This window comes from Anas acuta, chromosome 3, assembly GCF_963932015.1.
Source record: "Anas acuta chromosome 3, bAnaAcu1.1, whole genome shotgun sequence".
Classification (NCBI taxonomy): domain Eukaryota; kingdom Metazoa; phylum Chordata; class Aves; order Anseriformes; family Anatidae; genus Anas; species Anas acuta.
This window is the reverse complement of record NC_088981.1, coordinates 9,749,655-9,775,222: the sequence shown is the minus strand read 5'-3', so window position 1 is coordinate 9,775,222 and position 25,568 is coordinate 9,749,655. Positions and strand designations below refer to the sequence as shown.

The window sequence follows — 25,568 nt, the reverse complement described above, 5'->3', positions numbered from 1 at the left end:
TAGTCTTTAGAAAAATATCTAACAACATGATTGTCTCACACCAGGCATGATCCCAGTGGAAATTAAAATTGCATGCATTTTCTCATCACTCTTTATTTAACAACTGGGAGACTTTTAATATTTGAAACTCAGCAAGAAAATTGTCTTGAAACACAGAGATTCCTTTGGGGTAATTTCACTTCTGTTTTCTGTGAACTTTAGCTGAGCAATTTTTTCACAGTAATACAGATCTATGGATTGTATGATTGTTTAGAGGACTTTCTGTATGTGCTTCTCACCTAACACATAAGGAAAAGTAACAAAAAACATTCAAATAAAATCATTTGAGTTAGCTAGCCTTAGTAATGAAGATGCCTTGTTTCACTTTTTTTTTTTTTTCATAGTTCCTTTTAAGCCCCGTATCATTGGCTTTGCAAGTAAACATAAAAGTCACTGCATTCCTCTATGAAAGGCAGTGCAATTGTGACACTTCTTGAATTTTCATAATAACGTCAAACAAAAGAAGGTGAAAGAATAAACAAAACTCTGCAACGAATATTTGGTGGCTAGAACGAGTGAAGGCAGGAAAAATACTTTAATACCAACTAAGATTACAACATCTCATCTGGAGCTGTTTGTTGGAAAGAGCAAAAGTTGTTTCTAAGAACAAAAGACATCAGAGAAAAATATCCAGACTTCTGCTTTGTTTACATGGAGAATCTTTGAAAAGCTTTTGCATTATTACTTTACCAGCTCACCCTAGGCTAAGACAGCAGGGTAGGTTGGGCTAGGACAGAAAATAGCATTTTTATATTGCTGACAAAAAGTGGGATGCTATCCCTGCTGTAATGTCAGTAAGGAGGGGTGTTTTGTTTTTTATTATAACTCTTGAATATATATGTGGCCCCAGTGTTAGTTAACAAACATTTTTCTTAGTGATGCTGAGGACACTGATTTTTTGTTTGTTTTCTCTGAGAGGACCTCTGGCATGTCCAAGAAATCCAGCATTGATGGAGCTTGGTAATGCAGTTTGCTTGACTTAGAGCAGCAGTGCCAGAAACTGATGGCTGGTCGGTATTCTCTACAAAACAATCTGGTTGTTTCCCTTCAACAGCTAAAGGACAAATGTTTGCAATGCAAAAATACCATTCTAATAGGTTCTTGCAAGTGATTGTAGAAAAGTGACAGTGGATTTAGTAGGGTTGATTGTATAAGCTGATTCCTATCAGAACCTTTTTCTTTTTGCCTGTAATCAACTCTCAGGAGATAGGCTTGGTAGCAAGGCACCACGGCTATTGCATAGCAGCTTCCTGTGTTCATTATAGCTTAGATCTGTTCTGCAGATTGAAGATGCAGAGGTCAATAAGCACCTTTTGGAATCACTCCATTCACATTCAGAGAACGTGGTTATCATACCCCCTTGCTTTGGGCTTTTTTGCTTGCATTCATGTGTCCGACAGAGTAACATCAACACTCCTGTCATATTGCGTGCGCTCTTGATGTTTCCATCTTCAGCATTTCTGAGACCTGCCAGTCCCCATCAGGAATCTGGGGCTCTTCCCTTAAGTGTTTCTACCAAAGTAAAGCCAGCAATGTCCAAGGCCACTCTTAATGCAGAACTTTATACGAGAACTCTGATTAGTGCCACAGGTTCAAACCCAACTTGCTTATCTGCTGGTATGATTGTACACTGAAATATATGCTTAGATATGTATTTCCTTGGATTTCACTCTTACTTTAACCCTTTATAGTGAATCTTAGTGATAGCATCTTTTTCCCACTAAATCTCTCATAGAATTTATTTTTTTTAATGATTTTCCAACTAAAAAAGGAATACCTCAGGTCTCCGAGTTGTTTCAGAAAAGAGACACTGGATCTACCCCTCTGGCACAACATCAAGGAAACCAAACAGAGACAGAAGGAGTTTCGTGTGCTTTTCTATATGTTAGTACCATGAAGTGTGTACAGATCCAGATGACTGTTTGCCATACCAGAGCGTGTGTCACAAATTTCATTTCAATGGCAAAAGGAGTACCTGGGGCTAAGTCTGTAAGAGAAGAGAAGTCACCAAAGACGTTTATTTTCAGACAGTTCTGCCTATCACACAGCAGAAAACCTTAGGAATTTTCATGGTCCAAATGGACTTCAGATACTTGTGGAGTGTGAGTTGCCAGCAGCATTGTGGTGATGAAAGGAGTCCACAGCAAGTATTTTGCAAAACTCAAGGTTTGTCACCAAAACATCAGATCACTATCAGAACTTCTAAAAGGCCAGAAGCCCATTGTTCCATGGTTTTGTTTTGTTTTGTTTTCCTCTGGCGAAACAGGTTCTCTGGACTATCTTATTCCTCCTCATAGTTTCCAAAGATCCAGGAAGTATTTTACAGACCTTGAGATAAGTGCAGGTGTTTATTCCAGTCCAAAATTCAGGATGCAGATCTGAAATGCAAATGTCATGGTTCTCTGTCCTAGAGATATCAGTCTTCACCTGCAGTTTCTAAAAGGAGCATGTTCTGGCAATGTTTTAGGTTATTTCCTTTAACAGACCATTTCCGATATAAAACCTTTTGATGTCTTGAAGGGTTTTTCAAAGCTCCTTATAATGCTAATTGCATATGTGCAGGAGAAGGAAATTTATGCCTCTCCCTCCCTAGATAGCCTGATAAGAGCCCTAATGAGAAAAAATGCAGGAGACAGATATCTGTTGTCTTACTTCAGGGCTCTCCAAGTATCTCAGGGAAATGTTCCTAACTGAATGCTAAGAATTCAGTACCCTGGTCACGGGTGGAAAGAGCATGTTCCTGAAAAGAGAAGGCTAAGAAGAGAAGGCTACCTTTCTCTGAGAAGAGAAAGGTAGGCTCTGACTGCCCTTAAAATCATTATGCCAAGAATAGGGGCATTGAGGTTGTCAGAGTTACCTGCATGCAAGCCAAGTGCATCAGAAGGGCCAGTTTGGACCAGTAATTGTCAAAGGTTTCTGTCAAACCTCATACTGTTCAGCCCACACATTCATATGTTCAAGAGGAACCTTTGGAGAAAGTTACTGCTGCAGTCTTTCCAGGCAGTGGGCTCTTTGCCAGTGGCTGATTTTGCATTCTAAACCTTGGCAATTGAGTTAAAATGTTTGAGGCTGGAGTTGTCTTTGTTTGTGCACAGCGTTGCGCAGCAAACACTAACCTATGATCTGGTTATTAAGTGCAGTGGTGTTGTGGAAGGCCAGATATCCATGTCAAAATTTAACTTTATTTTGTACTGAAAAGCCCTGTCATCACCTTGTCTAATCTAAGGCACTGAAAAGATTTTGGTTTGTATCAGTCATGGGTGACTCTTTGGAGTGTACACAACTCTTACCAGATTATTCGCTGAGGCTGCCAGTCATTTCTGTTTGCAGACATCCTTAGTTACCCTTTTAAATGTTACCTCTCTTTATCGTGGTCTTTCAACCCAACTGAAATCTTTGTGATTATTTCCTACAGCCTGTTTCTCCTGTATTACCATGACCGGTACAAGCATGTTAAAGATTCTCCCTTGTTTATTCCATCCAGAATATCAGTACTTTAGGAGCAAACGGGTAAACTGATTGACAGAATCTGTTGGGCTGCAGAAGGCATTTTATTTCTTGTTCCCTTTGGTATTTTAACAAGGGCAATCAACTTAATTCCACATTCTCTTGTGAGATTTTGCCTTCTGGGTAAAGAACATCCTTTACCTCCCCTTCTCCCCCTTTTCCCAAACAATCTTCTGCTGTGCTGGGAAGATGGAATGTATAGGTGATATCCCTTTCAGAAAATACATCCATAATATATCACAAGTATTGTCACCATGATGTATTAATGTAATGCATCATCAGAGAGCTGTCAGGGTGAAGATTTATTACTCTAAAATAAGTTATGGTAAGACACTGGGGAATGGGTTGACAGAATTTTTGTTTATTTTTCTAAATTAAGAACTTTTAGAGTAATTTTAAAAATCTCTTACCTTCTTGAAGTAGTAGGGATGGGAGGGTCACAGAAAAAAAATGACTTGAATCAAAAACACCAGAAGGACTCAGGAGGCCTCATAAGAATAAGAATGTATTTTTTTCTCCCAGGTAGTTTCCAGAAGGTCTGGTGCAAAGTTTACAGCTTAGATGAGTGCTACGGTAGGCAGTCAGATTCATTTTAATCAACCCAAAGTGGACTTAATTGCTTTTCCTTTAAAGGAAAGCAGAATACACAAAACATAAAGCCTTGGGCTAAAAAAAGGCCCATTGGGCTAAAAATACTACAAAAGGCTATTCTTTCTGGCCAGGTGTGTCCAGTTGACTTACCCCAAATGTGATCCAAATCGAATGAAATCAGTGAGAATTTTTCATTAGGTTTCACAGACTTCGGATCAGGCTCCTTCCCTGCGTCATGCGGTGAAGCCATGAAACTTGGCACATTTATAGCATTGTAACATAAAGCCATCTGTGTACAAGTACAAACTTTTCCTTATTGCCAAAGTGCTTAATGTAATTACAATCAGGCTTGCTTCTTCTCTGCTCACTTCATCCATATGCCGGGAAGTATGAAAACTTGAACTGGTAAAGAATCCCACAGCATCTGAGTGTGCGTGCTGCTTACAGCAGCAGACATTGCTAACCTTGTAAATCTTGTGCCCTTCTGCATTTTAAGGAACACACATAGAGTTACTGACTGTCTGATGGGGAAACAGTCTGATAACAGAAATATGCCAGAAAGTTCAGCCTGGATTCCTTTCTTGCTAACTGTACAAGACACCTGAACCAGGAGCCCGGTTGCCCTCGCTCCTGATGAGTAGTCAGAAATGTATCTGAGTGTGGATGCCTATGATAGAAGTTGCCTTCAGGAGGTGACTCTCACTCGTTGCTGGCTAGAGAATGGACATAATGCCCCTATTCACTTTGTTCACCATCGAAAGGAGTTTGTGTTAATCCTGAGTGTCAGTTCCTTACATTGTCCCTGTCCATAAGCAGCTGCAAAGTAGTTGCTTCATTTTATGATTCACTCTGTGTTGACTTCAGGTATTTCCCAATGCAGTATCATCCCATGGCATTTATTTTCTTACTTGCATTTCATAAATAATGATATTTGCATGTAGTTTCTTCAATATTGAATATAACATTGGTCCATGTAAGTTAAATACTAAGGCTGTTCCCAGGTTAATGAGTGCACCGTGCTTGCTGCTGACTGACTGAAAGATGCTACACTGAACGTGACCCTACAGCCCACAGACATGTACTTGGCATTATCAGCAGGGATGGTAATATTTGAAAGGAATATTAACAACAAAAAAAACATCTGCAGTGGATGCTTTTGCAGGAGCAGGGAATAAGTTTTCAGGAAAAAAAATGTTGAAGGCAAAGAGTGGTAATGCCAAAAAAAGGTCTACAGTTTTCTCTTGCTGAAGGAAAATAATGATAAGCTGCTTAATTTTGGCCAATTTTAGGAAGACAGTTTCATTAATTACCTAAAATGTAGGTATGAAATGAGTGCCAAAGTTTTGCAGATTGCCTCTACCCAAAGTCTGTTGTAAACTGTGCTGCTATCAGTCTAGGAAAAATCTTTCCTCCTCCATAAACTTCAGAATAGTTTAATCATGTGTAGTGACACAGATATGTTGGCTCAAGCCAATTTTATTTCGAGCTATTATCTGAGATGGGTATGTACAGATGCTTATAAAGCACCTGCACTTCGCAGATGCTAAATAACCTGTTTCTGCACACACGCCAAGCTTTCCTGGTTATCCAGAAGGCCGTGTAGGTACATATTCATGTCCTAGAGTGTACGACTGTCCACGGGCACTATGTTGCCATCTCAAATGCAGCAGGGATTTCTTCTTCTAAACTGGGATGTAATAAGGGCATGCTTTTTTTTGTTATAACTAGTCAGAAACGGTCTTGACATGCACTCATTGTGATCAGCTGAAGTACTCAGTGGAAGAAGGTGGGCCTGGTCCTCTGAAGTGTCAGGCAGCTGAGCTGTTAGGATCACCTTATGGAGCGTGGAGGTTGAGGGAAGATTTGTGTTAGGATCTCTAGTCTAGTGAGAGTAGTTTCTTTCCTAATTATATGGTGCTAAAAGAAAGGACTTCTGACCCATGCCACAAGTGTTAAGAGGCAGGTAAGTCTATGATGTGAGGGTTTCTGTGGGAGATAGTCACACATGCTACAAACTGGATGCTTAAGTGCTTGAGTTATATAGAGGTTGGAGTTATAAGGGGGTTGCCCAAACTCCTGTTCCCTGTGTGTTTCTGAGTAGAGTTTCACTTAAATTTAGTATCTGTGGTGGTTCCTGCTCAGATCACCAGTCAAGACAATCTTAGGTCAGTAAGCTTGAAAGGAGATAAAATATCTTGGAAAGACCATATGAAATCTATCACGGCAAACCACTGATAACTCCACATCTTATTAGCTTCAATTAAGTATTTCCATGGGAAACTGTGGAACTGTTTAAAGTCATGATGACACATACACACACTTTGTTCCATCCAAAGAAATAATCTGTTTTCCAGATTTCCAAATAGCCAAGCTATTTTGTTATTGTTTTTTTTCTTTTCCTCCTTTTAAAAGAAATAATTTATAAGAATTTATCTTGGGCTTGCTACAGATTTAAAAGGAGAAAAAAGGTTTCTTCTGTCCGACTTTTAAATTATATGCATGACCAAAGATAAATATGTTTTTTATTTATAACTGTGGATAGATGCCAAACAAAGCCTTTCATATGACGCACCGCTGCTGTAGTGGAGAAGTACTTAAAACAGTTCCAGTCAAGTTAGGCCCCAAGACTTTTCATGCAACTTCATGCAAAATGGCTAAGACCTTTCATTTATTTTTCTTCCTTTTCTTTTGAACATCTTCAAAGGTTACAAGTGCAACATGCTTAGAAGATGCCAGGCTTCTTCCTGTCGAGCTGAGATGGTCTGAAAACCACATTGAAACATGGGAAATTGCAGCTACCACAGATGGCAGATGAGGGGGGTTTTGCAGGCTGTAGATCTCTCCTGCCGCTCCCCTTGTGGCTGGTAACAGTTGGACGAAGGTTATGGATGGAGGCTGGCAAAGCCAAGAGTCGGTGTGCTGTTGTGAGACTGGGATGAATGGACTTTGACAATGCTGCTGAATAGGAATACTTGTGGAGCTAATACAAACAATTTGTAATTGTCAGGGCTGAAAAGTAAAAACATGATTATAAACTGCGCATAGGATCAGCTTATGTCAGCTTTAAATGATTTAAAAGTCTAGTGTCTGGAGCTGCATCTTACTTGCCTGTAAAACTCCTTAAAGAAGACTTACATAACCATACAAGCATGTCTCTCCCTTCTTGTGTATTTATTGTGAAAACTAACCCTTTGTCTAGCTGACAGAAGACGTTTTTTTAGGACAGATGTGAAACAAAGACTTCCGGATAAATCAGAAAATAGGGATTTTCTTGATTTAAACAGAAGCGACACTTGCCTTGTCACAGTAACTCTTTCAGAAAGTGCTGCTTATCCTTGGTTTATGCAGGAAGAGGCTCCGAATAAGTAGGTGCTAATGCAGCCTACAGCACCTTGGTCAGCTGGTGGCTTTGTGCTGTGCCAGGCTTGGAAGCTGTTTCTGGGTGGAAGCGGTGCAAGTTTGTAAAAGATGCAAACTGCCCTGAGACAAGGGAAGGAGCATAAGAAAGCCTCTTCTGTTACCTAGAGCCTACCGTCATTATGCCTGACCTGAATTCATTATCCCTTGGTATCTGCAGCAGACGGTGACCTTTGATGGCACTGAAGCACAGTATGTGAGGACATGCCTTCCTGGCAATTTTGTCTCCCGGGTGCCAAATGTGGCAGCTTCCTCACTCCACGTCCAGGCTTCCTCTACACCAACACATGCACAAAAATTAAAATGCTACTAAATACTACTAAGTAACACTGTTTAGGAGGGCTAGGTTGCATTTCTGATATTGCTGCAAGTGCCTCTATCTTCCTATCACCTAGGAGTCTGGAGCAGGCTGGAAGCAACTAATTTACCATGTAATAAGATAGGGTCCTGTTGACATAAGTCAAGGGCAAAACTATTAAGTCATTAGGTCTAATGTTGTAACATTCTGATACAAAGGCATGGCCTGGGCCTTTCAGATGTGCATCTGACCTTTGAGGATTAAGTTTCTTCACAGTTTATTGTTAGTTCTGAAAATGTCTTTTTTTTCCCTTCTGTTTCTCATACATTGATCTTTGGCCCTGTGCTAGATACAGCTTGCATATCTGCTCTTGCAGTCCTGATTTGCTCCAGTTTCATCAGAGGAAGTAATGATAGAAAAGGAGTCATGTTCTTAACCCAGCAATGCTGAGAATGCATCACATTTTGCTTTTCTTAGCACTGCCCATGTCATGGTTTGGCCCATGGGGTTGCAGGCAGAAAGAAGAAATAGAACTGGCTGTCAGGATTCTTGCACAAAGTAGAGAAAGCAAGGGTTGCTCAAATCAATTTATCTAGGTGTCATTTAAATATATATAATATAAACCTGCCTTACTCTAGCCCTGTGTTATTTTGGTAAAGCCAACTTTTTTTCAAATCTAACAGTTTTGCCAATTAGCCAGATAATAATTTCAACCATTGTATCCTGCGGCACAGCAGCAGGTCTGCACTTGTTCCAATTTCATTGCACAGGCAAGGGAAATGCAATTGGACTGTAGAACTTGCCATGCTGTCGTGATTATCATCTCTCAAGATAGATTCACTTAATGTCAACTTTGTAGACTTGTTTAGCCCTGAAATTTTTGGCTTAATGCTTTCCATTTTATGAGTCAGTCTTTGAAATAAAGAGCCAAGAGATGTTCTCACTTGGAACAGGGCTGGGTTTTGTCTCCATTTGCCATTGCTCTGAAAGCTAACTGTTCTCCAGGTGAAATCATGCAACAGGTAAGCCTTATGTCCTTCATATGTAATGAACCATTTTTCACTTTTAAGATGCATGAAGAAACCATATCAATGGACTGTTGTGTTGTCTGAAACTTCTGAGCAAAATTTCACAGACAGTATGTCATCATTTCATATCATCTTAGAATGGCTGAGGTTTGAAGGGACTCTAAAGACCATCTAGTTCCAACCCCCCTGTCATAGGCGGGAACACCTCCCACTAGGTCATATTGCCCAGGCCCTCATCCAGCCTGCTCTTGAACACCGCCAGGGATGGGGCATCCACAACCTCTCTGGGCATTTTAACAAGGAAGGCTCATTTTATGTGATATTCTGGGCAGTTGTACAGGAATATATTCAATAATGTGGAGCATTCACCAGACCAAAATATCCGAGAATGTGTTAAATTACATTTGTAGGTTGTTTTTTAAGTCTATCTTGCAAAAGGTCTGTAATGCAATCACTTTTAAAAATATATCTGAACCTATCTAAGCATATTTTACTTATGCATTTAGCTTGTCCTTTTGAACTATTGGGAAGGGTTCACTCTCTGAAGGAAGAATTAGCAGGCCATTCTTTAAAAAGGACAATTGGGAAGCAAGACATCCAATGAGCTTATGGCAGTAAGCTGTGGAATGCTATATTTCATTAGGTTCTGTTTTATTTTTGCATTCCATGACTTTAAATACAGTGGTGATGGGGAAATGCTGTATTTCGTGAATTTTTGTTTTGTTTTATTTTTTCATTCAGTGACTTTAAATACAGTGGTGATGGGGAAAAGGAAGTTGTACTAAAAAAGATCGTGCTCTCAAGACTGCACATGCCAAGGTAGGTCTGGAACAGATGCTCATGGCTGAATTAATAAACTCTGACTGTCAATGTTTAGAACAAGAATTCTGACAGACCCTTCACCATGACAATACTAGTGGGAGTCACAGTAATATCATCTGCTGCTGAACATCGCTAGTGTGTGCGCACTGTTGTGCCAAAGGTTAATATGCCAGTTTTATTTCCTTCTCTCTACAACGATAATTTAAATGAGTTGCACACATAAGTGATGTTATATGCATAGGGTTTCGCATTAAGTTTGCTATGTCAGATTTGTTTATAAAAATCATATTTTGAACCACTTGCCCAGGGGCTCCGTTCTGGGGAGCTGCAAGCTGATTTCTTTTAAAGAGGCAGTTTTTGTTTTCCATGAACTTTCAGTAGAGATTTTGGAGCTCTGAGCAGGGAGCTCAGTTTTAAAATTAGCACTTGCCCAGGTTTACAATTAGGTTTAATTACTTAGCAACAGAGAGTTTAATCTAGTTTTACATGTGTGCCACATGACCCTTTCCATACCTTACAGGGATTGGAAGGGCCCCCTGCCTCTCCTGGGGAAAATTGCTTTCCAACGTTTTGGAGACCGTTTACAATGTTTTTGTTCCTATGCTGCAATGTTAACATTGCCCATAAACCTAATAGTTACACAGTAGTTAATAAGGGGCAGAAAGTTTTACAGTCTTTTCCGCAGTTGTTAAAATCCTGCTACTGTAATTTAGTCCTAGCCACACAAAGCCGATCAGTTGTTGTGAAAAATAAGAGGCGCTGTATTGGTGTATTCTTGGAAACCGATGGAAAAGAGGACCTCTCCTGAGCATCTAGCTGAACGTAGTAAATTTGAGGATTATTTAAATTGCTTGGTTTGTAATATAACCACTCAAGGGCTTGCCAGCAGTTTACCTTCAGGATGTGTGGCTTTTCTATAGGAGAAAATCATTTTGGATTTCTGCTAAGAACCAATTGCAATTAATGGCACTATCTGGCAAAGGATGGCTTACCAAATTGCCCTTCAGTTACAGGAAAAAAGTTCTATTAATGATCTTGCGAGCATATTTTTAGTCAGGCTCGACCAGAATCATTTTCTAGCTGTTTTCTATATTATATTAACCAAGGGCATTTCCAAGGTACTGGCTGTACTGCCCCTTCTGACATTATAAACCTTCAGAGCATTTTCATCCTTCTCCAGCTAGAAGACATGCTGCTATTTGTGACCACACCAGTAGAAATGGGGTACTTTTCATTGTGATTTCTAGAATCAAACCTGAACTGAAATGGACTCAAATGTAATTAAGTTTGGACTACAAGTACCTGTTGGGTCCATGCTTACTCCAGTTGCTTAACCACATCACTGGGAAATAGGAAAGGCTGGAGAAGGATTGGCAGACAAGACTTATTTTGAAAAGGAACATTTCTTTACCAATTTATCTAAAAGAGAAGTTTCCACAAGCAACCTCAAACAGTTACATTAAAAATAATAATAATTAAAAAATCAGCTATTGACCCATCTTTAATTTGGAATATTTTTCTCACAAGGTACCTGTTGTAGTAGTACATGGAAAACTCACATAGAGATTATTACATAGTAGTGAAGGGTTGTAGGGGAAAGGAATAAAAAAAAGCTCATTTGTTTCTAAATCAGAACACTACAAACACCATGAGCTGTTAAGATCGTTGATATTATGTGCTATCTGAAAGGACAGAGTTCAAATTATTTGGCTACCATAACTCTGCTTCACTGCTTAAGATGCTGCGATTTCTTTTAGAAATAATCTTTCACCTGTGTTGCCTGGGATTGCAGTGATATGTTTTGAGCTATCTGTAGCATTTTTTAAATGCCTTTTATCTGAGATTAACAATGAGTATTTTGCTATATACACATTAACATTGTTCTTGCCCACCATGCCTGAGAAGGGAGCTATGGGCTATATCCCAAATGAACTTGGTGCTGCTGACATGTTAGGTATTGTACCCTCTGAAAATGGTATAGTTGATGGAGTTGATAGAAACCTGTGGGCTCAGTGCTGAATTTAACGGGAGTTTTGAGTGCAGGGAACAGATAGTTTAACAGTAACAGAAGTGAAGGGTGTGTTGTGTTTGTGGTGGGTGGACACTTCAATGAGGAGTCTCCGTGAAGATGGACAAAGCTCCACACTTCTTCCTATGTATGGTGTTCTGAAGCATTACCCAAATACAGCACGATCACATCGCCACCGGGCTATAATAGAAGTCTAAAAAGGATATGGTACTATTCACTCCATAATTTCTGACCCGTTGCATGATTACACTCCTGGATTCATTCTGAAGCACATCCATGGGAGTACCCATGTAATTATCTGTCTAAAAATATAGCGCTGCCATTTCTGGGTTGGTTTCTGAAGAGTGCTTGCCAAAAACTTTATCAAGATGCTTAATACGCTGTTTTGTGCACTTCTTGGGCTGGACTGTTACGGGGAAAATGAAGGCAGTATTGCAGTGGCTGCAAAGCCTTCCAGCTCCGGCATACTGTAAGTGCTCTAGAAGTTGTTCTGCACCTTGTGTCAGAAATTCCCATAGCTGGCAGGCTTGATATTGCTGTGGCAGGAAGCAGAAGCAGCTCCCTGTGCCTGCCCTTTGCCATGCTACATGGCTTCCTCACTCTGCGGAGCTCAGCACACCTGATCCGGTGCCAAATGTTTTCTGCTTTACGAGGGGGTAAGCCAGAAAATTCCTGGTGTTGTTCTGAACAAGCTGTGAGGAAGGCAGAGGGGGAACTCCTTTCCCCGCTATGTTCCTGACACTCCCAACAATTGTATACAACCCTTTGGCATAGGTTCACCCCCAAGGTACAATTCGGCTCAGCACTGGGGCTGCTTCTGTCAAGAAGTCAAGCATTGCTCTGCAAAACAAACTTGTCTTCATGCGGTAAGTTTGTTCTCCTACGCCTTGATCCAAAACCCACTGAAATCAACAATGTTTTGAAGTCAATTTCCAGTGATTTCCACAGTCTGGAGATTAGATTTCACTGCCATTTCAACCTTGGATCTCAAAAACTCCTGACCGCCTTGCTCTGCCTCTTTTTTTCCCTACTGTGGGAAAATAAGCACTATTTAACATGATGCTATTTAACTGAGCACCACACATGGAAACTGGAGCCCTATTGTTAGCCCCATTTCACAGACGAAGAAGCTGTATCTAAATTGATACCTTAAAATTGCGGCAAAACTGAGAATAGAATCCAAATTTCATTCGGTAGATACCCAGCTTTTATGGACTTTGAACAAAGACATCACAGTACAAGAAAATACTTTAGCGTATTTCTCATTTGCAAATATTTCCAGATATCTTGCCTTATTCTTTGTATCTTGCAAGTGTAGCAGTGGACCAGGAATACCTCATGTTCCTTTAACTATTGCATTACTTTTTGTTCCTTTTCTCAGTTATAGTCATTAGCAGCTTGTGAGTAAATCAAATTTTAGTAAAAATATAGGCAGTTGGGCATTGCTGTTTTTGTGCTGATTGGGGTAGAATGCTGTAAGAAAAATGCACTGATATTTTCAAACCGCAGTGGAGTTTGTGTTTGTTTTGTGTTTTTTTTTTTTTGTTTGTTTGTTTGTTTTGTTTGCTTGTTTGTTTGTTTTCTGAAAAAAAGAAAAAAAAACAACTGACCTGGCTTATGAGCCTCACTACTCTTAACTTTGATAAGAACGAGGCTTCTTAGAAAGAGACAGAAACCCTTCTAAAATTTTCCATTACCAAGGAGGTTCAGCCAGCAGTCAGGCAAGGCTGTTGGGAGAGAGCTACATTGCAGGTGACACTTTGCAATTGCAGTTCTTAGCTGTTTATCAACTGCTATATTCTCAGCTTGAAGGTACCAATGTTTTTGTGTTGTGTAATAAATTACTGAATGTTTACATGCAATTAGGTGTGTGCCTACGGAGGAGACACTGGGAAACAGGATTTTCCTGAGGTAGGAGCTAGTTCAGAGGCCCCGTTCCACTGCAGTAGCTGTTGTCAGGAAGGACTGAGTGGCAGTTCTAATTACCAGTGTCTACACAGGTTTCTCATAGGAAGATACAAGCTGTCACGATCCCTTGCCAATCACATGAGAACTGACCTAGGGAGAGCATCAACTGGAGGTGAGTGTACATGTCCAATAAATTCAGTCCCTACTGCATTAGCTTATTTTTAGGATTGTCCTGAAAAGACATTCAGCCTGTATCATAAAACCTTCCACTGAGCAGAAAATATACAGGATGATGATGACTTTAAATTTGGGTTCATGCCCTCTGGGGCATGAATTCATAGTACTTGGGATATGATTTGATAATGTACTGAATGCTGAAGGAACGCAGAATCTCTAGATGAGCTCGTAAAGACAGAGCATTTATGCCATGTCGGCGCTCTCCTAATCAAAGGAAGCAGAAGAAATTTTATTCTTAATTTTACCACACGTGTTATTCTTAATTTACAATAAAATCATGGTTTCTACATAAGATATTTCTCAGAAGAAGGCTGTTTAAACTTAACGCATAAATTTATGCATGCAACTGATACGCCGTTTTCTGATTTTCACCTTCTTCCATTGAATGTATTAGAGACTTGTTCTTGAACATAGTTTAGACAATACACGTGTCACAAGCAATGATGAATCAAAGAAAGAAAGCATCCAGAAAGGGAAGCTAACTAGACAGGTAGGCCCTCATCAGCATCACATTCTGTTCCGTAGCTACAATAACAATAATTGAGTCAGACACATGGATTTTAAGTGCCTCTTAAAGAGGAAAGTTAGGGAGAGACACTGTGGAAAGGAAATTATATACTGAAATGTGGCATCTCAGTTTTGCAGCTGCCAACCTTGTTCTGTCAGTAGCCACAGCTGTTGCCTTTTCTTCTAAACTTAGCAGGGGACGGGTAAAACTAAAGAGAAGCAGCACAGGCACTTCAGCTGGTACAGAGGTGTGGGTCCAAGTCCCTCTGCGTAATCAAAGGAAACCTTTAATTAGTGTTAGCTCGTGAGAGATGGGTATTTTATTTGTGTGGACAGAAGATCACAGCCAGGGAGATGTGTGTCTGTCTCACGTGGACAGATGCATTCTCAGTGTGTTCCTCAGCAGCTCATCCTGTATCAGTTAGGTGGTTTTTTTCTGATTTTGCTGTTTTGCCTCTTGTGTTTTGTCCATCTTGGGTAGCAAGCTTCCTCAGTCTTAGCTTTCCCAACAACTGAAGGAAAACATTTGTCCCCAGAAGGAGGAGATCTAGTCTCTGGTTCTACTGTTGATCGAACATGGTGTGTCAACATGTGTTCCCCAACCCCAATGTCAGACCTGGTGGATTTCACGTCTGCAGTGATGAAAAAAACAGCAGGACTTGATATTGCCTGTACAGTTTTCAGTAAGAGTCTGGCAATATTATTACTGGATTTGTGTGTGTGTGTACACGTGTGTGTTTTAAAGTGTCACTTTGGGGCAGCATGAGACTAAATGTGAGTATTAACTTCCTTTTTTTTTTCCCACTGCCCTTGAGGTTACAGGAAAAAAAATGTGAAGACATGATTGGACATGCAGAACAAAACCCAAAGACACGAAGAAATCACCCACCATTTGTGATTTTCTGTCTTATTTTTTAAAATGCAGTCTTATGCTTAAAAGCCAATTCTCTGCTTTTTGATGTGCTGGCCTGAGATATTTGAGTGCTTTGTCTTTCCATCTGACAAACACCTGCCAGTTAGATTTGGGGAGGTGAACAAAATGCAGACATGGGTAATGGTAAACGTTTATCTCCCCTGATTCACACACTGTAGCAATCTGGGCCTTGGCATAGGGGCATGAAGGGAGTTTATGGTGCAAAAGACTGCTGATGTAGCACTGGAGGACTCTGTAAGACCACCAGACCTGGTGTGGTTTTGTCCTATAAGAAGCAGTTCTGGTACAGAGTTATCTGCTGACTGTCTTTCAGCTTGGAGGGATGTAGTTGGCTCCTTCCAACAAAGAAGCTGGGAGTGATTTAACATGAGGTATGGATAATCAGAAGAAAAGTGGGATTATAACTTAGCTGACAGTGTAGATGTAGCCTGTACTTACCTTATAGGTCAGCTTGACCAGGGGATAAAATATTCTCAGCACCAAGCAGGATAAGGCTCAGTGATGCAGAGCTATTGTACGAGCCAGTGACTGCAAAGGAAAGTCTTCAGGAAACAGAGGACATGTGGACGTTTGTGTCATATACAGAAAATTCAGCCTGGCCTGCATGCCAGATGATATCCTTCCATCTGGTGAAGCTGAAGATGCTGAGAACAGTGATAGGAGGAAGGGGATCGTACCCCAGTTAGATTTAGGCAGTTGAATGGAATAAAATATTTCTTGAAAAATGATTGATGAAGACTAGAGCTCATAACTTCTGGGGTAATTTTGTCACTTTTATCTTCAGGGTGGAGATCACTACATGCCAGGCTGCATTCCTTCATAGCATCTGAATCATTCTTATTGTCTCCACAAGCTGAAAATGAGAAACAGACTGGCAGAAAAGTTAAAATTTTCAAGGTGGAAAGAGTAGAGAATAGCCTGATTTTTTTATTATATTTTATTTATTTTTAACGTTAAAAGTTCTTGTTGCATCTTTGCAGACAATAATAAATGGGGTTTTATGATTCCTGTATTTAAGACAAAAGCAAAGTTTCCTGTGTTTGGAAGGGAAGTAAAAGCACCTGAAAAGCTTACTCCAGCGCTGTCTACAGCCAGCCTGGCTTTCTGTGAGCTGCATGGGGAAGAAATATTTCCAAGGCACCAGTGGTTGCCATATCCTGCATGCAAAAAGATTCCATAAATGTCTGGAAACAGATGGAATGCAACTTTGGAGGAATAAATGGATTTTTAATTTTCTGAACATTTTGGATTCCATCTGGTTGAAGTAACTAAGTGACCTAGTAGAATACTTTTACCTTTCTCGTATAATAGATAGAAACACAGCTTGCATTGCTATTGACAGACACATTCCCAGGTAATACACGGGTTTTACTTGCTCTCACCTTTGCTTACTTTTAACTGTTTTGACTGCATATCAAGAGATAACTGAGGCACCGCTTTATATTTGTCAGATCTACTTGTTGACCCTCCCTCAATTCATGATTTGCCTTCTTGATAGGAAGGAGGAACTCTGAACCACCTGTCTAAGCTCACCTGACAGTAGCAGGAGCCTGAAGAGATGCACATTTTAGATTTATGTCCTTGTTATTTTTTGCTTTAAGCATTGGCACATTTAAAAAAATAAAAAAAGATTAAAAAACAACAACAACAAAAAACAGTTCTTAATTTTCTGTCTTGTTTAAAGGCAGAGAATGAGTAGAGGCTTTGCATATTGGTACAAAAAAAAAGGCGTGATATTTCTGTTTACTGGTCTTTTTGTTATTGCTGTTTAGAATGGTAAGCAAATAAGAATAAATGCATGTGTTTTAGACAGGAAATGAGCATTTCTGCATGAATAGGAAATGCAGGCAACTTGAACTCACAAGAAGTCATAAAGTACACTACTCTATATAAAAAGTGGAAGGCCTTCGGTTTATGGAAAAGACACCATTTTTGTGCTTACCTCAGTGAAAACTAGAAAACAAATCTCTTCACTCTCCTTGAGAGAGAGAAGGTGGGTCTTTTGAATCACTAATATTTAGCCTCTATTTACTAGCTGCACAATTTATGAAGCTGATTATTTGGGATTGCCATTCAGGAAATTCTACTGAGAATAAGTATTTCCATGCTGATAAGTTCATAAGCAATAGTTAGGAGGATATCAACAATGTGTTTAGTATTAGTTTTCATGCTTCTTGGCACTTTGGAACATTTCTCAGTGTTTTTGATATGAATATGAATGAAATTTTGCAAAGAATGGGGAATAACAGCTCTTTTTATTTGCTTTAAGGGGCAGTTAGCAAGACTGTTCTCCAGTTTTTGAAGCGAGTATGTTTGTGTTTCTGTAGAAACCCTTGCATTTTAAGGTCACGAGTTTCAGCCTAGCACAAAGCCTGAAATCACTGAAAGATTTCACTTTTGCCTGACATATTAATGCTATGTAAAAAGTGTGTTTGCTCTGTCCTTAATAGGGCAAAATATAGTATTTCCACTACAAATAACTTTTGTATAAAGCTCTGGTCACCATAACCCCGTAATTCAAATGAAGCTTGTTTCTTCTCCCTGAAATTTGTGATTATGAACTTCTGACGATTGGCAGGAACACACACTGATGCTGCCAGCAAAACTCTGGATCCAGTGCAGTCATGTTTTAAGCATCTTTTGCTGGGATCTTGTAATAAGCTTGCCTTGTATGGCATTGAGACAATTGAATTCTCTTTCGCATTATACACTTATATAATTGCATTACTGTCTCTGAAGCCTTTTTGCCCCCATAAATGATTAAAACTGCTGTAATACAAATTTGGACTTGGGAGACGTATTTAAACCTCCTTATACAGCATGTAAGTTGCTGAAAGACTCATTGGCTGCAAGTATGGAGGATTTGTTGTTTTGTGATTTTCTGGTAGTTTAGAGTTTTGTAAAAGAGAAATCTGTGTCCTACTAATAGTACTGATCACATGTTCCCTCATTTGTGTAATTGAGAAAATTACCAATATAATGAAAACAGCTCCATCTAAATAAGTTCTCTACCCACAGTTAATAAAATAGTATCTACCCTCAGAGACCTGGAATTTCTCTGCAAACCCTTTTAGTTAAACAAAGCATTTTGTGTACCTACAGTTAATGTGATATTTATTTTTTCATTATTCATGAAACAACTTTAATGTCACTGCTGATTTTCCTGGTAGGATGTTCAGCTCCAGCATACCAGAGCTCATGCTGAGATGTAGCTGAAGATGTCATTCACAATAAACATGAGCTGCTGTGACAATACGATGGCAGAAGGTGAAGAATCTCTTTTCTTCTGCAAGGGCGTGCATGTGTCTCTCTCTGTCTGTGAGAGGGAGAGAAAGAGAGAGATTTGATTGTGTTTACAAGATTCATTCGAGGCACAGCAGGCAGTAGTCACATTGTAATATTCACCTTAACACAGATAATTTGATTTTCAACCTGGTTATCATGCATTTAGACATAACGATACATGAAAATATATGCTTTAGCAGTGCATTTTAAACAAGGTTGTACACTTTAAGTCGGAATATATTAGAGGTGAGCATTGATTTTAGCAATTGCGGAAGTCCGGGAAAGCACTGTTCAGCATTCAGCATATGTCACAAAATTACCAAGAGGGAAGCAAATTCTAATGGGTAGCTCCCAAGGACTGCTACCATTTCCAGGCTGAATTCAATAGGATGGGCTTCCCTGAATTTGAAGTCTCTCAGGATGCATGTGTATATCCCACTTAAGAGCCTCAAGCATGAATTAAATTTCTTTTTTGAGTCCTAGGTTGTGTCCTGACTTGAAAATTAAAGGTCAAAAAGTCCCACAGCATATCTGTGCTTTACACCAAGATGAAAATGAACTGCCTGGAGAGAGAATGTTGTCTTGGGTCACCATGAAGAACTTGACCTGCCTAACTGATGTGACACAGGGAAAGAGGTATGTTGATGCTCATCAGGAGCAGATCCTCATTATTGCCTCCTGGAACAGCATGAGAGATAAGGGGATTTATCAGCAATTTAATTATAGTCGTAACACACTGTAGTTGTAACACGCTTTATGCAAGACAAAAAGGAATCTGCTATTCACACTGCAATATTTCAAGCTCAACTTCAATCTAAAGAGTGTGGACGTGGTTGGGCATGATCTTGTGAATCATCTAAAGCGCATTCACAACAAACAAAAGCCTGCATAATTCTCCTGAAGTCAATAAAGGTGAGCATGTTTATACGAATGGGGCATTTGGCCCAAATCCAGCTGGAGTCTTTGCATTATCACACCTCTGAATCTTCTGAGGTTTTCTCAGAGTCATTAATATTGAGGCTGTATAGTACCCAAGGTAATTATCCATTCCTGCTTGGGCCTGGCCCAGGAATTATTCCACAACATGTTGCCTCATTAGTATAATATAATAGAAGAGCAGAAACAAACTGGAAACCAGGAAAATGAGGGAGATAAAAGGAGAAGAGTGTGAAGAAAAACAAACTGGGGTGAGGTCCTCCGATGGTGTAAATCAGTGCAGCGCTATTTGCCTTCAGTGAGGCTCTGCCAGTTTACCCCCTGTGATGCTCTGGCCCATGATTATTAGGAAAGTATGTTGTTGATATGCTCTATAATGGCTTCCATTACCAGCCCATGCTAAAAGAAGCAGCTGGTGAAAGTTATGTTTATGTTCCACAGATGGATCGGCAATGGCAGACACATAGCTCTGTGTCTGGTAAACAGGTGTTTGACTTTATATTTGCTAGCTAGCCAGAAGAAGTCAGATTCTCGGTAAGGGATGTAGACGAAGGAGATCAATATAGTTGTTGAAAAGGAAGAAACAATTCTTTTTGGTTGCACTTTATCTTCTTTTTGAATGGTGTGTAGTGTCCCAAAATTAAGCCAGCCTTTTATCACATGAACCTGCATGGTCTAGTTGACAAGGAATTACAATCAGCAGAGGGACAAAAAGACCAAAACTTCTTCTTGCAAATGGGGCAATTCAAGCAGTATTCTCTTTTCTCCTTCTTTTCTTGCCTGTTTTCAGTGGTAGAGGTAGGTGGGTTTCAGTCAAAGTGAAATGTGCCTACAATGTAGTCAAAAACTTCCTATGCCGGAGAAACACCTTCACCAGTTGCTGTAGTACAGAACAAGACTCATTGAAATTACGGCTGAGTTTAGCTGTGGTTTTGCTGGGAGCTGGAAATATAATCCTTTTCTTAATAAGAAATGTTTTGCAAACCAATTCTGACACCTGTAAATTTAATACTTATGGGTGCACAGTCAGTGCAGAAGGAGAACAATTGCTTTTCAGCTCACTCAAAATAAACCATTTATTTTGACTGTGTTTATTCATTTCTGATTGCTCAGAAAACCAAAAAGCAGCTGGGATTTTTTTCTGACCTCTGGATGACAAATATTTCTAGATGGAAGAATGGCAACATGTAAATCTCTGGGTGAATATCATTGAGGCTAAAATTCTTTAAACTCTAAGGATTTGGGAGCGTTTTCACAGATACCCAGCAGTAGGCTGAATACTCATTAATAACTAATATTATGACTCTCTGAATCACAGTGATCCAGATTCAGCACTTCTAGTTGCAAATCAGGTTATTATTTTACTCTTTGACCAGCTCTAGGGAAAGCTCCTTAATATGTAATGCAAGGAAGTAGCCTAAGGGAATAGAGCAGGCTGGCAGCATGTGCCTAAGACTTTCCCACACTGCTACTGCACGTTCATCCCACTGGCAGAAGGTTAAGTGCATCTTGCCGACTCTTTGAAACTGGTGGCCAAGGTGTGGTCATGAGTTGTTGTCCAAGACAAGGGATGACCCAGGGTGTAGGAAGAGCAGCTGGGACAGCTGAGGAGCCCCGGGTATGTCTGAAGAGAAGTTCAATGTCAGTGTTGTTAACTCATTATCACATTTCTTTTATTGAAACCAAACTCCTCAAAGGGGTGGCTTTGGAATCGGCGTGTTATGTCGGAAAGGTAGCTGTTTAAATGAAGTGTAAGCAGCGTGTGTTTTCAAGCTTCTGTTGTAGACGTAATATATGAGGGAATAGCGAGAGCAGCAGGTGTTGTCGAAATTTATGGAGGAGCAGCCCCACAGGAAGAGCAGCGACAGTTACTGCAGCAGATGGTCTTGAGAATTATGAACGTGGGGCAGAGGCCCAGCTACCCATCTAACCCAGTCCTTGAGCAGGAACCAAGAAGATGTCGATTCTAGGCCTACATGGTCAACTCAAGCAGTAAGACTGGTAGTGGTCAAGGCAACCAGCTGCCCGAGATCCGTGCCAAACAAGCCTGACCCAAGCTGTGCATACTGATCTCTGAGCAGTGGTACTGCTGCCGACTAAGAGAGGTACATCTTGAACCAGTTGGGAATCCCAGAATAGAAGTACTGATAAAGGCTCATGGAGGAATTTAACTACCCAGACATCTGTTGAGTAACAAATACAGCTGAACATGCATCATCGCAGAGGTTCCTAAATTATAGTGAAGACAACTTTATGATCCAGAAAGTAGAGACTCCTGAGGAGAAGCCATCCTGGATCTACAGGAGTATATTAATGAAATTTGCAGATGAAACTTTGCAAGTGCATTAAAAATACAGCAGCACCATGTTTTAGTATTGAACTTTAGCAGAGTATCATATGTGTTTAGAGTGGACTGTCATCCACATCCATTTATTAATTTTTATTATTCCATAAGTAAATGAAACTTCAAGCCTATCTTCTACTGACTTTAAAACTGTTTGCATCATCCATGCATGCCAGACATTTGAGATCTGCAGTCTCTTAACTAATATACTCTGCAAGCATCTCTCTTGGACAACATACAGCTCATGACAGAGACCCAGAGAATTAAAATAATGGACAGATAATAGCACTGTGCCAGTTCCCTTCAAAGATGCAAGTGCATACCTTTTCAGAAGAAAAATCATTTGAAACAAATGTTGAATCGGATGAAGAATCTTAAGAAGCAGAAATATTGAAAAGATAATAACGAACAGCAAATAAGACATGAGTTTTCAATAAGGCACAATAACAAGGGAGGCCTATAAAATTTTGGAGTACAAACAAAGAGATATGACATCACAGGGTAAAGTTCAGATAGGGCTTTTTCCCCCTTGTTGGTATCAGGCAATATGAAATAGGCTAGCGCATTCAAATGGGCAACAAAAGGTTGGGCTGATATTCAAGATGAACTTCTGGCAGTAGAACTTAGGAACTGGTGAAAAATCTTCTGCAAGTTTTGTTTCATAATGGCACTGGGGGGGGGGGCGGGGGGGGCGGGAAAGGGAAGCCCGCCCACAACACTTTTTAGTTCCTAAAACAAGGGAATCTGTGAAATCCTAGCGGAAAAATTTCTCTTAAAATTTCTCACATAAATCAGCTAATCTTTCCTATTCTCAAAGAAAAAGCAGCCTGAATGAATCCTGCTTCATTCCGCAGATTCAATACACGGATAATGCAGGTTTATTCTCTAATGATTCATTTCCTTACATCTGGAGAATGTGTCTTTTGAAAATTTAGGGGGGAAAAAAAACAGCATTTTTTTTTCCTCTCTTGCCAAGTCTTAATTTGATGCATTCATTTCTCTATTACCATTCTGTCCCAACATTTATTGTCTCAAACACTACACAGCAAAATCTTTTTCTCATCTCTTCAGGAAGGTAACGTTTCAATTTACATTTGTAATAGCGAGGTATGATCATCTCAGTGGGATGGTAACCTTAGTAATCTTCCTGGTAAAACGCTGTTCATTAGCTTTATGATAAAATATGCCCACGTTATAAATATTTCCAGAAAAGAATAAAACTTTTCACTTTGTCTGCATTAATTCTGACATCTGCTATAGGTCATATACAGAAAGAAATCTACTTTCAAAAGCGATTCCAATTTATTGTATTAAGACTATTATCAAATAATTCCACTCCACCTGATCAAAGGCTTTCTCAGCATCTAATGTTAATATCATTCATGGTCCTGAGCCTTTGTTTTTTCTAAGATTTTAGACTCCCCAAAGCATCACCTGAAAGGTCACTGAGAGGTCTGGGAGTGTTCAGTTCTTTGATGAGAAGAAGGCAAGAGCTCCTTTTAATCTTAATATTCAACTTGAGTATACCCCTCACCTCTTCTCCACCCTCCCCCCCCCAAAAAAAAAAAAAAAAAAAAAAAAAAAAGAAATCTCAGGAAGACTGATTTCAGTCCAGGAAGAAGCAATAGTGGAAGATTCTTTTTTTTAATTTTTTTTATTTTTGTCAAAGGTGCAATCTAAGAGCTACCTTTGGAAGCAAGGAATTTGGAAAGAGATGAAAAAATGAATGAGAATCCCTCTCTGGTTATTATTTCTGTCTGAATTCCATTTAGAACTGGAGTCAGACAAAAAAAGATTGGACACAAACATGCTATCAACAAGACAGCAGCAGTGATATACAAACCAGCACTAATAAACTCTCTTGATATGTCTAGGGAGCCCTTCTAAAGAAAGCCTACAAACACCTGCCTGAAGGCTCTTCTTGCTTTAGGCTGGATGGATTTGCTTGCTGTCCTCGCTCTAAGTTAATTTGTAATCTACAAGTCCAGTCGGCTATTAAGACACAGAAACAAAACTTAAAGGTTAAAAAAGAAATAAAGAAAAGAAGAAAGAAAAAAATATTTTTGTCTGCTGCACCTGAACAGGCATACACAGTTGCTGAACTGAGTCTGTCTGGGGTTTCAACACTGTAGTGGGAGCAAAGGATGGTAAGAAAAGTCACTTGTGGATCCCAGTTTCTATAACAGAAGGTGCAAAAGGTTCTGCATTGGCCTTGAGCAAGGTAACTACCCTGGAAAGTACTTAGCTGAAACTCTTTCCTGACGCATTGACTCATGCCCTCCACTTCAGCAAAGCCAGATTACAGCGATTTGCCAACGATTTTGTGGCTGCAAAATGCAGAAAGGTATTTTAATTGCATTTTCCCCTGTGATCAGTTCTGTTGCCATATTCTGTGGTTGAAATCTTCTTGCAACGCTTTAACTAGAACAAAGACTTGCTCGGCTATTCTGCCCCATTGCCCTTCCTCTCCCCCACCCCAACTGGTCCAGGTTGTTTGGGTGGAAATGCTGCTTTTATCTAAAAGGCTTTTTGCCTAGGAAGTGACTGCAGATGAACAGTGCCGACAGGAACTCTTTGTAATCACTGACGGGGCTTTTCTCACTCAATGTACATTTCCCAAAGGAAGTACAATGAAAATTTTGTATCAGGTTTTGAAATGGAGTGGTGCGCAAACTGCCTCAGAGACATCAGTATGCTGATTTACCCCAGCTGAGTTTCCTGAGCTGCATGGAGGAGGACAAAAAAAAAAAAAAAAAAAAAAAAAAAAAAAAAAAAAAAAAAACTTCGTCTAATATGTGAATCAGCTGTTTACTAATCAGGGTAATCAGGGGGATCCAGATTCTGGTGGTTTTACTTCCGCAAAAGGCAGGAAAAAGGTTTTTATCACATTTTGCCTTGTGACCAGCTCTGAAGCCTTCCTGGCGGTTGAAACTTCAGCTCAGTCTTATTTGCAGTTGTACAAAACTAGTTAAACTCCTCGTGCTCTCCACCCATATATACTCACTGTGAATCGTGAGAATGTCTCCAACTCACCTCGCTTACCTTTATGGCCTGTATGGTGGAGACACACAGGTGATGATCTTCAGCTCCCCAAATGGGCCCCCGGGAGAGGTGGCCTTTCTCTCCGAGGTCCCCTGAGTCGCCTGGTGGAGTGGTGTGCCTCCTTCTGTCAAATAGCACTCATGTTACCTGCTGGAGGTTGACACCGCTCCTGCAAGGTCAGAAAGATGTCTTTCATATTGGATGCCAATTCCCATGAAATGTTTGTGTGGAAGCAGGACTTGGATTTAGTCTGAGGAGGAGGAGTGGGGGTGGACGGACGGGCTGATTAGGTCCCCTTAGTTAGATTGGATCTAGTTCCTATCTCGTGCTAATCCACCCCAGACTCCTGGCGGTAAGATCCAAAGCAGCATAAAGCAGATAACAGGAGAAGGCTGAGGGGGCTAGTCAGGGGTGTTTGTAAATAAATCTGGAACCTGGGATCTGCAGCCTGCTTGGTTATGGTTTTGTGAAAACACAATTACAGCATAAAATGAAAGCAGGCTGTGCAATGAAAACAAGAGGAATGCCATCACCCAGGTTGGCTTGTACTGCAAACCACCCTGGTCAATCATCCGAGATGAATGGAGGTATCCGCTGAATAACCTCAGTTTGCAACTTTTATGTGAAGGCTTGATAAATGAAGT

At 40.1% G+C, this 25,568-nt stretch overlaps 1 long non-coding RNA gene across 8 annotated transcripts in view; it reads left to right on the top strand.

Moving 5' to 3' along the window:
- Positions 1-25,568, top strand: part of LOC137853359 (uncharacterized) — a 484,321-nt gene that overhangs the window by 397,072 nt on the left and 61,681 nt on the right. For 7 of the 8 annotated variants that reach the window (XR_011094435.1, XR_011094436.1, XR_011094434.1 and 4 more), the window contains one exon: positions 19,086-19,238. The exons of the other annotated variant lie outside the window; for it this stretch is intronic. This is a non-coding gene — a long non-coding RNA (uncharacterized lncRNA). The remainder of the gene's footprint in view (positions 1-19,085; positions 19,239-25,568) is intronic. 8 annotated transcript variants of the gene reach the window in all.